General features: G+C 35.8%; 1 long non-coding RNA gene across 1 annotated transcript in view; it reads left to right on the plus strand.

Annotated features, from left to right (window-relative positions):
* The first annotated feature begins 1752 nt into the window (after nt 1-1752).
* Nucleotides 1753-19261, plus strand: part of LOC140512902 (uncharacterized) — a 64067-nt gene continuing 46558 nt past the window's right edge. The window contains exon 1 of the long non-coding RNA XR_011969966.1: nt 1753-2011. This is a non-coding gene — a long non-coding RNA (uncharacterized lncRNA). The remainder of the gene's footprint in view (nt 2012-19261) is intronic.

The raw sequence follows: 19261 nt of genomic DNA on the forward strand, positions 1-19261 counted from the left end.
AGAAAGGTCTTGTGATAAACTTACAGCAGGGAGAGCACAAGAGTCAGCCAAAATGGGGAGACGTGGATGAGAGAGAATGTACACATGACTAAAATTATGGACCTATTTGAATATTAGAGTGCCCTACAACAAAGCCTAGTAATCACTTAGAATTTTTACACTCCCTCATCTTCCACATCCAGTTAGCTGCTCAGTTCTGTTGACTATACTCTTCCGTTAGTGATCAAAGCTTTACTCACACCTTCTTTTTCACTCCTGTCATTGTTTTAGTTGAATTCATTACTAGCTCTCAGCTGGAGCATTGTAAAAGCCTCCAACTAGTCTTGTGCTTCTAGAATTTTCAATCCATCCTATATATTGTAGCCATAGTGATCTTCCTAATTCACAGTTTATGTCAGGATATTTCTCTGTGTAAAACTCTAAAAGGGCTCCGCATTGTTTACCAGATATGTCCAAAACTCCTTACGTTAATAGTTGTGGTTGACCACAATTTAGCCATTTCCAAACATCTTCAATTATTCCCTCTTTTATAGACTTTATCTCCCAGCCAAATACATTATTACAAGTCTTAAACTTACGACATCCTCTTTTTTGCTCCCTATGTTTTCTCATGCTATCATTATTACTAAAATAAAATTTCTCCCATGTTTACATTGTCCTTTCTCACACCTGAGAGTTTAACGTACACATGCATACCAACACACTTTTGCTTTTAGGAAAATAAAAACACTTCTTATCCTTGTACACTCTTCTGATGATACATCCTAATAGTACTCAAAGTCATCCATTGTCTTTCTCCAGTCTTTCCTAGAACATTTTGTTTTTCCTACAAATTTATCAGTCCCACTTATCTTATAATGGGGGCATGGCTAGGTGGATTGAAAATTGGACTTGGACTCCAAAAAGCCTGACTTAAAATCCCATCATTGATTTCTACCTGCCTGATGTTATGCTAAATGCTTGAGATACAAAGAAAGACAAAAACAGCAAATACAATCAGTCCTCATCATTTGTGCATTTGACTTATGCAACTTCAAGCATTTGGATGATTTTATTAATTACCTTATTTTCACTTTTAGGGTGGCAACTGCACATGATCCTGGTTATACAGAGCAGGAAAAAAAACTGAGAGGTGCCATGGGCAAGTTTATGGAGCACTTCACTGGTGCTTTTCATCCTGACTTTGTAGAGTAAAGAACTCCCCATGAAGTTGTTGCAACTACTCCTCCAAAAGATAGTTAAAGTCCTTTTGGGATCTAAGATGATATCAAGACTTCAACAATCTCAGTCTTTCTACAGCAGGACTAAAGCCTGTATTAGCAAGCACCCTAGCACACCCAGGGTGGCCTGCTAAGCGCAGGTTCTTTGATCTGCTTTATAAAAGAAAAGCAGCTTGTAAGCGGTTAACAATCCTTATTTAATTAAACATATATAAATCATTCACTAGTTCAGGGGAAAGGTTTACACCCTAAACAGGAAAAAATTCAGAGAAAACACAAGCAGAGAAATTAGCTCAAAAATTCAACAGAAAGGGTTTTTACTGTTTGAATGAAATAATATAACCACCTACATGCTCCACCAAATGGGAGAAAACAAACCTCTGAGTAGTCAGGGGAGTGGGAGTGTCTTAACAAACAGCTACTCAGAGTCCCCTCCAGGGCAACAAAAGATCTTTCTCATAATTAAACCCCCAAACCAAAATACCAACCTCCCAGTATATATAACACAGACTTGGCTCCTGATTGGTTCAGAGCCAGTAGGCACAAAACCTACATGACTCAGCACAGCTGTGAACCATCAGGGTTTAAAAAAGGAGTGAGCCTTCAGATGTTTTCAATCAACCTGGGAAACTGAACTCTAAAAACCAAAGGACAAAAATCCCATTTTGCTTGCTCTTACAAAGTCCTAGTAATCTATCTCTTGGTTTTCAGAGGGTTGCCAAAGTAGAAAGGTTGATAACAGTATACTATGCAATACAACACCCTGACACCACCGTCTGAAATAGTGGGAGGTAAGACTCAGATTAAAAAAAGTTCTAGTTTTAAGAATTTTATTTACTGTGCAGTGTTTATGGTACTGTAGACTGCATTTGTTTTGAGATGTGAATAGTATCTTAAATCAATGGTTCCAGTCATTTATTTATTTAGTAATCTGTTAATTTACTTCTTTATTCATCTAGAATAAATGTGACCAAAATGTTATAGAATTCTAGAGAATTACCAGGGGAAATAGGTTTCACATGTTACCAGTTTTATTTTTTGTGCTGCATTTTATGAGTTATTTCATGGTTACTATATTAGGAAAAAATATCAGATTTTTTTATCAGAATTTATCAGAATATAGTAGATTATCAGAATTAGCACTTTGTTATAAAGAATCATAAGCAGAAAAGCTTATTTTCAGCAATTTTTAGCAAAAGATTAGTTTTTGGTGATTATAGGATGCTAATGCTCTTATTTATCGTAGGTTCAATGTATCAACATTCATTTTTTTGTTTGTGTTTTGTTTTTGGTTTTCCCAAAAGTGTACCACAGGAAAGAACTACAATGTACAATCAATGAAACAAACATTCATTAAGTGCCTACCAGATATTAGGTACTACAAAGAAAACAAGTGAAATATTCTCTGCCCTCAAGAAACTTACATTCTATTAGCGTTCAGATCACTATTCCTGAATACTAGGCATACAAAGATGAAATCCAATATTATCCCTTTCTCTGTGAAACAAGCCCATGAAGAGCAAAATTACTTTCTTTCTCTTCCTATTCTCCCTACCCCTCTCTCCTCTTGACTACATGCCCTTTTATGGCTACTTTTCCTATTCTAGGTTGCCCTTGTTTTTCATTTTAACCTGATTTCTTTTGTGTAAGAATAGTTAGGATGATGATTTAATTCAGTGTTATTTACCCTGAGAATTCACCTGCCGGTGGACTGGCTTGATTCCTGACACCTCGAGCCCTGCCCTCATAAGATGGTCTATGAAGTCTGTCTTTTGTTTCCATTTCAGATTAACAACTTGTTCATCAAAGAACTTTAAATCCATCGCCTAATGAGAATGAAGCCTATCCATATTCGTATAAATGGTTATCTAGTTTCTGAGAAAACACAACCAGTGAAAAGGAGCTCACTATTCCCATTCTTTGGGAACCCATGCTTTTCTTTTTTATTTTTGAATAGTTCTACCTGTAAGGAATAGTTTCCTTATAATTATCTAACATCTATCTCTCTGAATCTTCCAAACATTAAAACATATTCTGCCCTCTGGGGGTAAAGAGAACCAGTTTTTATTAGTTCGTATCTCTTATTGGTATCATATTAAAAGTAGGGAAGGTCCTTCCCAATGATTCTGCTGACCTTTTCTTTGGTTCAGTAGTATCATTTAAAGGCAAAGGAGGGAAAAGTAGAAGGAGAGATACAGAGCATCCTTTATCTTTCTGTTCTGATTCTTTTCCTGAAGTTCTAAAGACATCACAGACCGCAAACAGAAGACTATTGAATGTCTTGTTTTTCACAAGTTATAATTAGTTGACAGTGATAAAAAATTACATTTTAATTGAAGAGAGAATTCTAGGATATTAAGTCAGATAGGTCTATATAGTTTTTCTCCATTATTTACACCCTGCTCCTAGGCAGCTCCGTAGCTTGGTGAATAGCGTGCTAGGCTTGGAAACAGGAAGGCTTGAATTCTAATCCTGCAGTAGACTTTTAGTACCTGTACGATCCTGGCAAGTTAACTCATTTCTCTCTGCCTTAGCTCCCTCATTTATAAAATGGTATTTATAAAATGTCATTTATAAGATGATACCATCTGCCCTCTCTACCTCTAGAGTTATTATGAGGATAAAATGAGTTTATACATGTAAAGAGCTTTACATCATTTACAGTCTATCTAAACATTAGCTACTATTCAAGTATGAAATCAGGGCAATAATCTATCTCGTTAACTTTTACTGGACTCTAGGGACTGTATTATTGTTCTCTTTTTTTGTTTATTTTAAAGACAAAGTCTGAATAGAAAAAAAAAACAAACAATTTGGAAGGTTAGTGAGAACTCAATATCAATCTAAAACCAAAGGGAAAATTAAACCTAGAAATTAGTCACTTTCATTTGAGGGCTATTTCTTTTTCTCCATACAAGTTGTATCATTAAGACAGAATATTATAGGGGATAGGAAATTGGAATGGAGTTAGGAAAACACTGATTCAGGTGCTGCTTCTGAAACATGAATATTGTCTATATTACCCAGGTTAGGTCACTTAACCTTTTAAGCCACAGATATCTATTTCTCAGAATATAAGTTGGAGAAAAGATGCCAATATGCATTGGGAGAGGTATATGGAATTCCCTACACTAAGAAAAACAATCATGTAGTGGTCACCATTCTAATTATGAGTCTCTGTGAAAGTGATGAGACTGGTCCTCAGGTGACAGATATCCAGCATATAGGTAGGCTCATATGCGAGTCCTGTGTGGCTTGGTATAACCTCCCAGAGTCTGAGCTCCACCAGCTTAGTCTTTGAGAATCTGGATTCTTCCTCATACCATCCTGAGATGTTGGGATAGGACTTTTCCAAAGAAATATGTTTGTTTGCGCTCTCTCTCTCTCTCTCTCTCTCTCTCTCTATATATATATACATATATACATATATATATACATATATATGTGTGTGTGTGTGTGTGTGTGTGTGTGTGTACTCTGAAATGTGTCAATCATGTAGACTGGAGAAATGCCGTGACTGAATCCTAATTTGACATTTTAAAATCACAGACGTATGCATATATCATTTTAAAGTATCTAGCACATTTCAGTTTGACATACTAACAGTCTGCATTTTCCCTTGAGGATTGTTTTTTGTTTTATTTGTCACTGTAATATATTATCTTGTATGAAGTATTAACCTTAAAATATATTTTTAATTTAAAATGTCAAGGTTTTCTATACTTAGTATGATGGCAAAAAATATTTTTGGACATACAGATACAAAGCAGAGCATTCATTCAATATTCTATTCTTTCACACAAATAATATTTGTCTCATGCTACAAATTATGTTAATTAGAACAATGTTTTACAGCAGATTAATCCATTTGGTTGCCATGCATGGTAGATTATTCTTTGTTCAACAATTTTATCATTGTGTGATTCTTCATATTTAATAAATACTGTCCTTGTACTGATGCAATGTCTTTGGAGAATTTCTTCATTTTTTGCTGGCATTGTTCTGCTGCCTGATTGGCAGGTTCCCTGCTTTACCATCTGTCTGGCTTTACATCCAGGGACAGCTACCAGTGCAGTAGTTTTCAGGAATATAAGATGTCATGAAGAATATTCTTAAATATAAATGTTCTTTGATATAATATTACAGTTTTATTTAGATGGAAGCTAATATAGTGTTAATGTCCAAATCATGGTGAGGTAGTAATATCCAATGTAATACACAAAGGACTATAAACCTTATTGCAAAGCAGGCAAGTCATGTATAATCAATACACAAAAATAACATCATTAATGCAAACCACCTTTAAAATACCAAATAAATTAACATCACCAGGGTGCGTTGGATGTAGCTGTTTATCAAGTTATAAAGGAAGAAAAGCAATACACTGTACATTGAATAAAACACTCTTGATGTTCTCCACTCATTGGTTTCTTTTTAAAGCAGGTAAAGTCAAATTGTGAAGAGTTTGGGAATGATCTGTTGTATGTATCTCAACATAAACAAAGCCAGAATTCATCATATCTATGTAACCACAAAAGGAAACATTATAATTATACTTATTATTTACTTTTAAACATTCTTTTTAAGTTTAGAGTTCTAAATTCTCTCCCTCCATCTTACCCCAATCCCACCCACTAAGAATGCAGAAAACATATTAGTTATATATGTGAAATCATGCAAAACACATTTCCATATTAACCATTTTGCAAAAAAGTGAGAAAATTATATTTCAGTTTTCATGCAGAGTTCATCAGTTATCTCTGAAGGTGGATAGTATTTTTCCATTACAGTCCTTTAGAATTGTCTTAGATCATGGTATTGATCAGAGTAGCCAAGTCCTTCACAGTTGATCATCGTTACAGTTACTATGCATAATGCCACATTTTGTTTTGCTTTGTTGTTGTTGTTTTGTTTCTGAAAGTAATTCCCCTCATCATTTCTTATAGCACAGTAGTAGTCTATCACAGTCATATGCCATAACTTGCTCATCTGTTCCTTAATTGATGATTATCCCCTTAAATTCCAATTTTTTATACCACAAAAGGAGCTTTTGTACATATTTACAATTTTGTACATTTTTCATTTTTTTTTGATATTTTTGGATTATGGACCTAGTAATAGTATTGGTGGATCAGAGCATATGCACCTTTTTAGTGCTTTTCACATAGTTAAAGACTTCTCCAGAATGGTTGGATCAGTTAACTATTCTACCAACAGTTCATTAATGTACATATTTTCCTTCATACCCTCCAGCATTTGTTATTTCTGATGGTTGTTAGATGGTACCTCAGAGTTGTTTTAATTTCTTTTTCTTGAGTAAATAGTAGAGTTAGAGCTTTTTTTAATATGATTGTAGATAGCTTTAATTTCTTATTCTGAAAACTGCATGTTCATGCACTTCAACCGTTTATCAATTGGTGAATGACTCTTTTAAAAAGAATATGTTGTACTTAGTTCCCTATTTATTTGGGAAATGAGGACTTCAGAGAAAAAATCCTGCAAAATATATTTCTTTGTTTAAGGTATTTTTTTTTAGAAGAGTGAAGTTTCCCTAATTATCTTTTTCAATTAGGTCTAATTTTGCTGTTGCTTTGTCTAAGATCATGATTGCCACTCCTACCCTCTTTACTTCAGTTGAAGCATAGCAGTGTTTGAATAGAGCTCCAGTCCTTCATTGCAACTCTATGTGTGTCTCTGTGTCCCAGGTGTGTCTCTTGTACACAGCATATTACTGGATTATGGTTTCCAGTCCATTCTGCTATCTGTTTCCATTCTATGGGTTAATTCATCCCATTTACATTCACAGTTATGATCACTAACTGAATTTCCCTCCAGTCCATTTTCCTCTGTTTATCCTTTTCTCTCTCTTTTTTAATCCTATCCCTTGTCAAAAGTCTGTTTTGCTTGTGACCATTATATTCTTAATGTGCCCTCCTCCTTATCCCCCCTTCTCCTCTGTCTCCCTATTGGATAAGATAGATTTCTATACCCAACCAAGTAGATAGAGAGATATAGATATATGCTTTTCCCTCTTTGAACCATTCCAATAAAAGTGAAGTTCAAGCATTGCTCACCCTCCAATTTCCTCTCCACTAAAAAAAGTTCTTCCTTATTACCTCCTTTATGTTTAAAAGCTTGCCTCATTCTACCTCTCCTTTCACTTTTCTCCAGATATATTTTTTCACTCCTATATTCTTTTTTGAAAATCATCCCAACATAATCTACTGAATCTCTGCCTTCTTTCTATGCATACTTCTCGCTGTCCAAATAATGATAAAGCTCTTACGAGTTATATTACCATCTTCTCATATACCAATGTAAACAGTTTAAGTCCAGGAATTCCTTTAGGATTATGATTTCAGGTTTGTCTTTTGTGATTCTCTAGAATCTTTTGTTTGAATGTCAAATTTTCTATTAAGCTAAGGACTTTTCATCAGGAATGCTTAGAAGTCCTCTATTTCATTAAATATTATTTTTCCCCTGGAGGATTACATTCAGTTTTGTGGAGTAGATTGTTCTTCGTTTTAATCCTAGCTCCTTTGACCTCTGGAATATCACCTTCTAAGCCCTCTGCTCCTTTAATGTGGAAACTGCCAAATCTTGCTCGATCCTGACCCTGGCTCTGTGATATTTGAATTATTTCTTTCTGGTTGCTTGCAGTATTTTATTCTTGACCTCGTAACTCCGGAATTTGTAAATGAGTTATCATTTTAGGATACCTCTTTCAGAGAGTGAACAGTGAATTATTTCAATTTCTGTTTTATTATCTTTATTTAAGGTAATGGAGTAGTTTTCTTTGATATATGGAAGTATTATGTAAAGGCTCCTTTTTTGATCAGGACTTTCAGGTAGTCCGATAATTCTTAAATTATCTCTCCTTGATCTATTATCCAAGACAGCTGTTTTTCCAAAGAAAAACATATTTTCTTCTATTTTTTCACCTTATTTTATTGTTTCTTGAAGTCTCAATTAGCTTACACTTATGCAGTTCCAATTTTTAACAAACTATTTTCTTTAGTGAGATTTTCTTCCTCCTTTTTCATTTGATCTATCTTGTTTTAAGAAGTTTTTTATCTTAAGTATTTTTTGTGTCTCTTTTACCAAGCTGGTAGTTCTCTTTTCATATTTTTTCCCTGCATCACTCATTTCTTTTCCCATTTTTTCCTCTATGTGCTTATCTCTTTCTTTCACTATTTTAGTAATTCTGCTGGTATTGGATCCTTTTGGTAATTTTCTTTGAAGCATACTTTGTAGTTGTTCTTACATTGTTGCCTTCTTCTAAGTTTGTGTCTTGGTCTTCCCTGCCACTCTAGTAGCTTTCTCTAATCAAGGTCTTTTTGTTATTGTTTGCTCGTTTTCCAAGCCTATTTCTTTATTTTGTCATTTATGTTAAAGTTAGACTCTGCTCACTTGGGACTGGAGAGACACCTTCCCATGGTTCAGGGCTGTTTCATGTTGTTATTTAAAGAGCTAGCTCTAAAGGTCTGCAATTTTTTGATGTTTCCAGGGTGGTGCTATACTGTGAGAGGGGTATTCACCACTCTCCAGGTCTTTATCCAGAAAGCATCCCTGCTCCCCTGCATTACTGATGCTTCTCTTGGCTCTGAAACTGACTAGGGGCACTGCTCCCTTGTGATTGATGACAGGCAATCCGATCTATCCTGGAACTGGGACCCAGAATTGCTTATAGGAAATAGAGTTGCCAATCAGCCCCAGTTGTCCCCCATGCCAGCAAAGGGTGCCATGTAATCTCTTATCAGTTGTCCAACCCCCTTACTGTCACTGGGCTAAGAAGTACTGAAGCTGATGCTGTTACTGCTGCAGGTGCTCTTGCCACACTCTGGGCCTGAATCCACCCAGTTGTTACAGATGTCTTCTGTGAACTACTTAAGTTATCTTTGTCTGGAAAAATTTATCCCTCTGACCTGTTGTTGGCTACACTGCTCCAAAATTTCATTTGAGTCATTAATTTCAAATTGTATGGAGGGGCCTGTTGGGAGAGGTCAGATTCATCTTAGCTCATACTCTTCCATCTCACATCTGCCAGATTACATGAAACTCATGAAAAAAAAAAAACCCATAAAGGATATAAATATTTGGAGTGTGTATAAAATATTAAAATTGAAAAAGATTGTTACCAGTTCCTATTTTAAACAATTCTTCAAGTCGCATCTAGCATGGTGTGAATGGATCTTTGATCTCTCATCTAGCTTTTGAAGAAAATACAGAGAATGCCTAGAGGTTGGAGAACCCTGTAGGACTAATCCTAACAGACTGAGTAAGAGGCATTAGCGCTAGGAAGAACTTTACATCCCATTTGTTTAAAGTGTTATCCTGGAGAGAAATTACAGAAAGAAAACTCAAATAAAGATCTTAAGCCTATATGCTCTCGCTTTTAATGAAACAGCAAACAAATGTGGGCAGAGAGCTCCAGGAAAGTAGAGAAAATATATATTCATAAAATTCTGACATGCTTCCAAAATATGCAATTAGGCATGTTTAACGTTCCCTGGTTTCCAAAAGATTCTCCTTCTGGCCGACCCTGGAAAATGTCATGCTGTGATGTTCTTAAGAATTCTGTAAACAGAATAATGCATAGGAGAAATGGCAAACAGTTGGCTCTGGTAAGCTTTTATGACAATTTCAGTTTCTGCTTTGGTTAACTATGAAAGGAGTAAATGATTGCTACAAATTTAAACATACTTTAAAAATATTGCTCCTTGCGTGTTGCAGAAATGGCGGAATGCATTGTGAGACACATTAAAGTACTATTCAGTAACGTGTGTGTGTGTGTGTGTGTGTGAGTGTGAGTGAGTGAGTGTGATGCTGTTGATACTTGCTATGCTACCTGCCTTCTCATCATCTTCCTACAGAAAGTATTCATGATTTATAGGCACAAAGCTTTGGAGCAGCATATAAGCATTTGCCTTGTCATTTCTTAATTCTCAACTGTTTTCCAGTTTGTATTGTTGCCCACTATCACATTGTAATCACTGAGTATTCAGATGTATCATAAACCTGAAATTAACTATGTGGCAGGAAGGAGATTTTTGCTTTGTTTTTTTTGTTTGTGTGTATACCCATCATTGCTACTGCAAGGCGCCATCATTAAATAAATACTTCAGTGATGTTCAAATGATTTGATTCCCTCCACCCATGCCAATCGAAATCTCAAAATGACTTCATAGACTCTTTTGATTAGTTTCTCAAGCCAAATAAAATCATTTCCTAGTGTCTAATCATTGTGTAAAGAGTCTCGTTAATCTTAGCTTGGTTGGTTCTCTGATGACGGACATATTGTCTTTACTCAAAGCCTTAATTACAGGTTAGCAGAAACTCCCACAGTTCGTATAACTTCTCAAAAATTCATGGTCACCATTATTTCATGATGTGGCATCCATGTAGCACTCTAGGAGAGGAAGGGCTTTTTATCATGTGGATAAAGTTAATGTCGTTTCCTATATTTATGAGTTTAATATGTTGTATTTTCCTTGAAAGGAAATAGTTTGAAAAGGTATTGTCAATATGAGCTCATTCCACTGCATTTAGTTTCCTGGCAACTGAAGGAACTAGTAAACAGCTTCTCATTTGTAGTCAAGAAAACATTAGTATATTTCTGACTTATAGGACAAAACAGGAGCTGACAGTTACTAAACCACTGAGGAAAAAGAGAACAAGTTATACTGTACTTCCTTCTCATTCTCAATTCTCCCTGACTTCAAAGAGTCACAGAACCAATGAAGTAGACATTTGCCATATTTATTTACATTTAATTTTTAATATTAATTGGATATTGATCAGAGGAAGGGGATTCTTTCTTTGTCAACTCTTTGGATTTAAAAAAAAAATCCCAGTTAAGAAAATAAATCAAACATAAATTAGGCAAACAGTATTAGAGCTAGAAGAGAATTTTGAGATTTAAGTAATGTAATAACCCTGTTTTATAAATATTAAAATTAGTCTGGATAAATTTCAAAGAACCTTGGTCAAGCTCATATAGCTAGTAAGCAAAGAGCAGTAATTTGAATTCTTTGCCCTCCATATGCGAGTATATTACATTTTATTCCGGCTTAAATGGAAAAGCTTCTCAGCCTCTCCTCACAAATAATACCACTTTACATTTAGATTACACTTTCCCTTGCAAATCACTTTTCCATCTGTTATCTAAGTTTATCTTCATGACTTTCCTGTGAGGCCAGCAAATGAGCAGTTTATGTAAGTACGGATACTTCATAATACACTAGTTAATTTGTTTATATGACTTCATTAGTGGCTGTTAATACATCAAAGTAGTGTTAGCTTGGCAAAGTGATAAATTGTGCCCTTGTTTATGCTTTTGACAGTTCTTTGATGTTAGAGCCTTAATGAGTACCATTAACACTTTCAGTGCCTAACTAATTTTAAAGCAATTAGTGGCAGTGCATAATATTAAAAATAAATCTGAATTGAGCAGCAACATATGACTTAATCAAAAGGTCGGGCTAGTGCAGGGATGGGGAGTATGTGACCTTGAGGATACATGTGACCTTCTAGGTCCTTGGGTGTGGCCTTTTGACTGAGTCCAAGTTTTACAGAACCAATCCTTTTATTAAGGGGATCTGTGAAGTTTGGATTCAATAAAAGCGCTACACTTAAGGACCTATGAAGCCACATGTGACCTCCAGACCACAGATTCACTACCCTTGGCTTAATGGGTTGAAATGATCAAGAAAAATCTACTAATTTTAGGATCTATGATGGGCACCAGTCAGTTGATGGAGGAAAAAAAAATTATATTCTGATATAGTAAAAACTTTGGTAATTTTTATAATTTAAAAGATTTTTTTAAAACTTTCCTTCTAGCGCATACTGTTTGTGTGACATTGAGGCTTAGTATTCTAGGTAATTTTCTATGACCACAAATTTAGAAAAAATATAAGGATAACTATTGCAGTGGCAGAAAGAATTTCCTCAACTGAGAGTTTCCTAAATCTGTAATATCACAGCTCCCCTATTCCATTATAGTTCATTGATTGTGCCATAGTTCAGAAAGATTCAGTGTGTAATAGTACATACAAAGTCAGTGTCAAGTCAAGAAACCTTGGGCTTAAATCCTGCCTTTGGTTCATATACTAGCTGTGTGACTCTGCAATTCACTTCACCTCTAAGTTCCTCAGGCAACTCCAAAAGTATCAATGTCAGGGAAATCGTCAATCTATTCACGTGAAGAGGATTTCCTTATTAGCAGTCCCTTTACAGATGAAACCATAGATTTTATCCAAAAATAGTTTTATTCACAATTTTTAAATTCCAAATTTTCATTTTCTGTGATAGGATAGTCGCTTAACTTAGCATATGTTTTGAAACAAGGGGGACTGGGAAGGTGGAGAATGTTATGTTCTGAGCATCAGACTATGGCCCTATGCTAATCTAATTTCATAATATATACCAGGAATAGGGTATCTATCCCCTCAAGGCCACATGTGGCCCTCTAGGTCCAAAAACAGGGCCCTTTGACTGAATCCAAACTTCACTGAACAAATCTCCTTAAGAAAAGAGTTTGGTGTGTAAAACTTGTACTTAGTCAAAAGGTCCCACCCAAGATCTAGAAAACCACAGGTGCCCCACCTGATACATACTCTTAATCAACAGGGGACTGATAAAGCCTATGGATGGCTAAGCATACACACCACTCCTCAAGATAAAACTAGTACAGATAGTGAGCTAGTAAAATCATCTTTCCATATGAAGAACAATGCTGTACTTAATAGTTTCTTTGACTACAGCAAGAAACTTCTTGAGGTGATAATTTTGCTATAAATTTTATAGCAGTCCTCAATTTACTAAGAGGCTATATTCAGTGAAGAACATAGATCATTCAAAAAAGAATTTTTTTACCACACAGTACAATAACGAAGGCTTGTAATGAAGACCCTGAATCATCCAGAAACATATCATCAAATGCTATAAGACCTTCTCTGATATTATCCTTTAGAGATTTTCTTTCCTTAAGCATTGTCTAATACTCTGCCTCATTTTTTTCTTAACATTTTTTTCTTTTTAAATTTAATTATTTAACTTCTACCATTCATTTTCACAAAATTTTTGGTTCCAAATTTTCTCCCGATTTCTCCCCTCCCCCCACCCCAAAACACCGAGCATTCTAATTGCCCGTATCACCAATATGCCCTCTCTTCTATCATCCGTCCCTTCTCTTGTCCCCATCTTCTCTTTTGTCCTGTAGGACCAGATAACTTTCTATACCCCATTACCTGTATTTCTTATTTCCTAGTAGCAAGAACAGTACTCGACAGTTGTTCCTAATACTTTGAGTTCCAACTTCTCTTCATTCCTCCCTCCCCACCCCTCCCTTTGGGAAGGCAAGCAATTCAATATAGGCCATATCTGTGTAGTTTTGCAAATGACTCCCATAATAGTCATGGTGTGTAACACTAACTATATTTCCCTCCATCCTATCCTGCCCCCCATTGCTTCTATTCTCTCTTTTGATCCTGTCCCTCCCCAAAAATGTTGACTTCAAATTGCTCCCTCCTCCCACTGCCCTCCCTTCCATCATCCCCCCCACCCTGCTTATCTCCTTCTCCCCCACTTTCCTGTATTGTAAGATAGGTTTTCATACCAAAATGAGTGTGCATTTTATTCCTTCCTTTAGTCGAATGTGATGAGAGTAAGCTTCATGTTTTTCTCTCACCTCCCCTCTTTTTCCCTCCACTAAAAAGTCTTTTGCTTGCCTCTTTTATGAGAGATAATTTGCCCTATTCCATTTCTCCCTTTCTCCTCCCAACATATTTCTCGCTCACCAATGAATTTCACTTTTTTTAAGATATGATCCCATCCTATTCAATTCACTCTGTGCTGTGTGTGTGTGTGTGTGTGTGTGTGTGTGTAAGTGTAATCCCACCAACTACCCAGATACAGAAAAGTTTCAAGAGTTACAAATATTGTCTTTCCATGTAGGAATGTAAGCAGTTCAACTTTAGTAAGTCCCTTATGACTTCTCTTTGCTGTTTACCTTCTTATGCTTCTCTTTATTATTGTGTTTGAAGGTCAAATTTTCTTTTCAACTCTGGTCTTTTCATCAAGAATGCTTGAAAGTCCTCAATTTCATCGAAAGACCATTTTTTCCCCTGAAGTATTATACTCAGTTTTGCTGGGTAGGTGATTCTTGGTTTTAGTCCTAGTTCCTTTGACTTTTGGAATATCATATTCCAAGCCCTTCAATTCCTGAATGTAGAAGCTGCTAGATCTTGTGTTATCCTGATTGTATTTCCACAATACTTGAATTATTTCTTTCTAGCTGCTTGCAATATTGTCTCCTTTACCAGGGAACTCTGGAATTTGGCCACAATGTTCCTAGGAGTTTCTCTTTTTGGATCTCTTTCAGGAGATGATTGGTGGATTCCTTGAATACTTATTTTGCCCTCTGGTTCTAAAATATCAGGGCAGTTTTCCATGATAATTTCATGAAAGATGATGTCTAGGCTCTTTTTTTGATCATGGCTTTCAGGTAGTCCCATAATTTTTAAAATGTCTCTCCTGGATCTATTTTCCAGGTCAGTTGTTTTTCCAGTGAGATATTTCACATTATCTTCCATTTTTTCATTCTTTTAGTTTTGTTTTGTGATTTCTTGGTTTCTCATAAAGTCATTAGCTTCCATCTGTTCCATTCTAATTTTTAAAGAACTATTTTCTTCAGTGAGCTTTTGAACCTCCTTTTCCATTTGGCTAATTCTGCTTTTTAAAGCCTTCTTCTCCTCATTGGCTTTTTGAACCTCTTTTGCCAATTGAGTTAGCCTATTTGTTAAGGTGTTATTTTCTTCAGCATTTTTTTAGGTCTCCTTTAGCAAGGTGTTGACATGCTTTTCTTGCATCTCTGTCATTTCTCTTCCCAGTTTTTCCTCCATCTCTCTAACTTGATTTTCAAAATCCTTTTGGAGCTCTTCCATGGCCTAAGCCCATTGAATGTTTATTTTGCATGTTTGGGATACAGAATCCTTGACTTCTATGTCTTTCCCTGATGGTAAGCATTGTTCTTCCTCATCTGAAAGGATGGGAGGAGGTATCTATTCACCAAGAAAGTAGCCTTCTATGGTCTTATTTTTTTTCCCTTTTCTGGGCATTTTCCCAGCCAGTTACTTGACTTCTGAGTTTCCTCTCCACACCTACCTAGCCTCCATATCTGCCCAGCCAGTGCTTGGAGGCTGAGATTCAAATATTGCTTCCCAGCCTCAGGGCTTTCAGTGGGGCGGGGCTGCTATTCAGAGTAAGATTAAATTCAGGTGCTCGGGTGGGGGCAGGGCCTCCACTCAGGCTCATTTCCCTCCAGGGTTTATGCTGAGACCTTCAACAATGGATCCCAGCTCCTGCCTGCTTTGGGAGCACCTGTCAGCTGCTGCCTCAGCTGCTGCCTCCTGAGGGAGCCTGAGTTATGGGGATACCCTGCTTCCCTCTCCACAAGCTGAAAAGAGCCTCTCACTGACCTTTGGTGCCTGTGGGTGGAGGGAACTGCATGACTGCTAGAGATTCTGTTCCTGGAGCCTGCTCGGATCTGCTCCTCTAGGTGCCAAGTGGCCAAGACAGGGATGGGCTCTGCTCCGGGTCTGGTGTGCGACAATGGACCTTTCGTGTCAGTTTTTCAGGTCTCTCTGGAATAGAAATCTCTCCACTCCATTGTTCTATGGCTTCTGCTGCTCTAGAATTTGTTGGGAGTTCTTCTTTACAGGTATTTTATGGGCTTTGGATTAGGAGCTAGCATATGTGTATCTTTCTTCTCTGCCATCTTGGCTCCCCTTTTTCTTAACATATTTTAAACAGCATTATATTTTATGTGTTTTTACTGAGTACTAAAGTAGGTATCTTAGTCCCTTGATAAATTGTATATTCCATAAGGGCAAACATAGTGTCAATCATTTTTCCATCTCTGCCCTTGCCACTGTATTCTGCATGTAATAAAAACTTAATAATTGGTAGCTGAGTGAATGAATAAAATGCTTAAATTATGAACAGGATCTTCTGTTTAAGAAAACAGAGCAACTATTAATTCATTTGAACAAAATTTTCTTAACAATTATTGTTTTTTAAGAATTGACAGATCAATGAAGGAAGCTTCAGTTACTTGAAAATTCATACTTCATTCTATATCATACTGAATAAATGAAAAATACTATTACATCATCATCATCATCATTCAGGTATAAGAAAAGGTCTTTATTTGAGGCTATTGCCATTCTCTGCAGAACCAATCATCTTATAAAAGTATGGATTTTCACCTCTGCCCAGAATCTTTGCTAAAATAACAAGCAAAAAAAGGCAGCCTCATCTCTGACTGCAGCACATCTGCTTGGTCCACCTCCTATTGTGATTCTCCAGGAGTCTCCAACTCTGCTTTATCATTTGAAGTTATGTTTCAGCATGTTCACAAAGGCATTTTTTGTCTAGTCTGCTCTTGGTTGTTTGATTTCATTTCCCCACATAGCAGCTGCTGCCTTTAACTCCTCAAAATACCTGGGCATTTTTAATGAGCTACCATAGGAGTCACATTTGTAAATGATCTTCAGATTTGGAAGGATTTCAAATCTTTGCCAATGTGACCTAAGGGACATAGTTGTAGCAACGATAAACCAGCTGGTACCTGACCAAAAGTCACCCCCAAATTCCTGTTTCCCTATAATATTTCTTCTTCCTGACTTCTCTATTTCTCTCCAGTAGCCCAGGCTGAAATTCCCAGTCATTCTCAACTCCTAATCCTTTGTTGCCCATAACTAATCAGTTATCAAAACCTGGACAATTGTTTTTTCTCAATGTCTCTCACATTTGTCTCTACCTTTAAATTTTACTACCACTATATTGGCTATCACTTTATTACATTGGTTTTAGCATTCTAAAAAAGCTAATCATAAGGAAAATACTTTGTTAAGCTTTCTACCTCCAGTCTTTCCCTTCTCCAATCTATCCTACAAAATAGAAACAGGTAAAATTTTCTAAGAAATACCTTTGATTGTCCCATACCCCTGCTCAAAAGCTTTAATAATTCCCCATTGCTGAAAGACAAAATTTCTTACTCTGGCAATCAAGTACTTCATGAACTGTTGACTTCTCACTACTAACCTTTGCAGATTGTTGTTGTTGTTTTAGCAAATACTTGTCTAAAGAAACTCTCTATCCAGTAAGGGTAGCTTTTTCATTGTCCTCTAACATCCTTGTACTTTCTTGCCTTTTGAGGTGCGATTTAGTTTGGAAAATAGATCTCTTGACTAGATATTAGAAGACCTCTGCCTGAATCCAGATTCTGGCACATTTGAGGTACATGACCTTGGATAAGTCACTTGATATGTCAAGGCTTCAGTTTCCTCACCTATGTGACCAGCTTAATACATAAAATATTTCACAGAGATTTTCAGAGAAAAGTATATTGTAGAGTGTCATATAAACATAAGGTATATTACTGGTTTACTGATGCCATTATACATACCTTGCAGTCCTCTTTATCTATTAAATCTTTTCACACCTCCACATCTACCACAAATTCAGTTGTCTTTGTTAAACATTTATTAAATACTCCAACATGAAGGAGTAGTCCTAGGCTTTGAACTTAGAACAGTTATCATCCCTGGGATTTAATATATCCATTCCTTTAAAAATCTTTACTCTCATTAACATGAGTACTCACTATAGCAGTGCACATTATTTTCCATCCACACCATCTTCTACGCAAATTTTCTATGTATTTCCATCATATTCTAATATAGTGGACTTCTTCCATGGTTGGTTTCTTTTTAAAATAACAGATAACATACTACATGGGTTGAATGTACTCTACTTCTCTCTTTCTCCCTAAACTTAGGATACTCAATATTATTCAGGAAACTAAAACTAAACTATTTTGGACAGTAAACACCAATACTTTTAAAAATTGCAGATATTTTTTTTTTTTGTTGGGAAATGTAAGGACATGTGGAATCTTATTATTGAGGTACCTTCCAGACTGTTACTGAGTTTGAAAAGTTTGAGAAACTGGGTTAGAAGAATATCTAATTTCATTGAGGTTATAATATAATAAAATGACAATGCTCTTAAATGAATGTAGTTATTCAGTGCTATGCAAATCAAAGACAGAAAAAGTATTTTAAACACCTGGAAAAAATAACAGAATTCACCCTAAATGTGATCAAGAATCTCAAAACTACTAATGAGAAAAAAAAGTTGATGAGGAGGGGGTTTATCAGTATCAGGTATCAAGCTATACTTTAATATAGTAATCAAATGAAAAAAATAGAGGTCTATCAGTGGAATAGATTAGGCATACATCATCCAAAAGGAAATAAACAGCAGCACACTATTTCAGAAGCCCAAAGACCCCAGTTACTGGAAAAAAATATCTCACCATTTACAAAAATTGCATGGAAAACTGGATGGAAGTACAGCAATAATTAAGTTTCAGTCAGCACCTCATACTACACAATAAAGTATAGGGAAAACCAAATAACCTCTATTATAGTAAATTTAATTTGTCCCAATCACCATCAAACAGTTCTATGTAATTCTTTCCAGATTCTATCACATTCTAACACCTTTTCATTTATTAAATTGAGAAAGCCAGGTTCTAACTTGTATGCCTGTTTCAAAAAAATGCACTCACATTTGTCTAAAAATCTAAACTAATCTATGAAATAAAATTTAGTAGATATAGATTTTAACTTCAATAGTTATCTCTTACTAAGAAAGAATAATTCATTCTCTGGTTCATTTGAGATGATTTAGTAGACTCATTAATTCTGTAAATATGTATAACATACTGTGTATATGCTATTGACCAGAAAGGATACTGTGATCATTATGATATCAGGATACATTTTGATGGGAATAGTTTTTTTTTTCCAATATTACAGGCAATTCATCCACAACTTCTTGTCCCCTCTATGATTCTTCTTTATATCATCCATTAACCTTTATAATGAGTTCACTCTATATACAGGGAGTTTTCCCTTTTATCTATTAACATCTTATGGGTACTAATAATACGTCTTGACCACTGATTTTCC

This window comes from Notamacropus eugenii, chromosome 6, assembly GCF_028372415.1.
Source record: "Notamacropus eugenii isolate mMacEug1 chromosome 6, mMacEug1.pri_v2, whole genome shotgun sequence".
Taxonomy (NCBI): Eukaryota; Metazoa; Chordata; class Mammalia; order Diprotodontia; family Macropodidae; genus Notamacropus; species Notamacropus eugenii.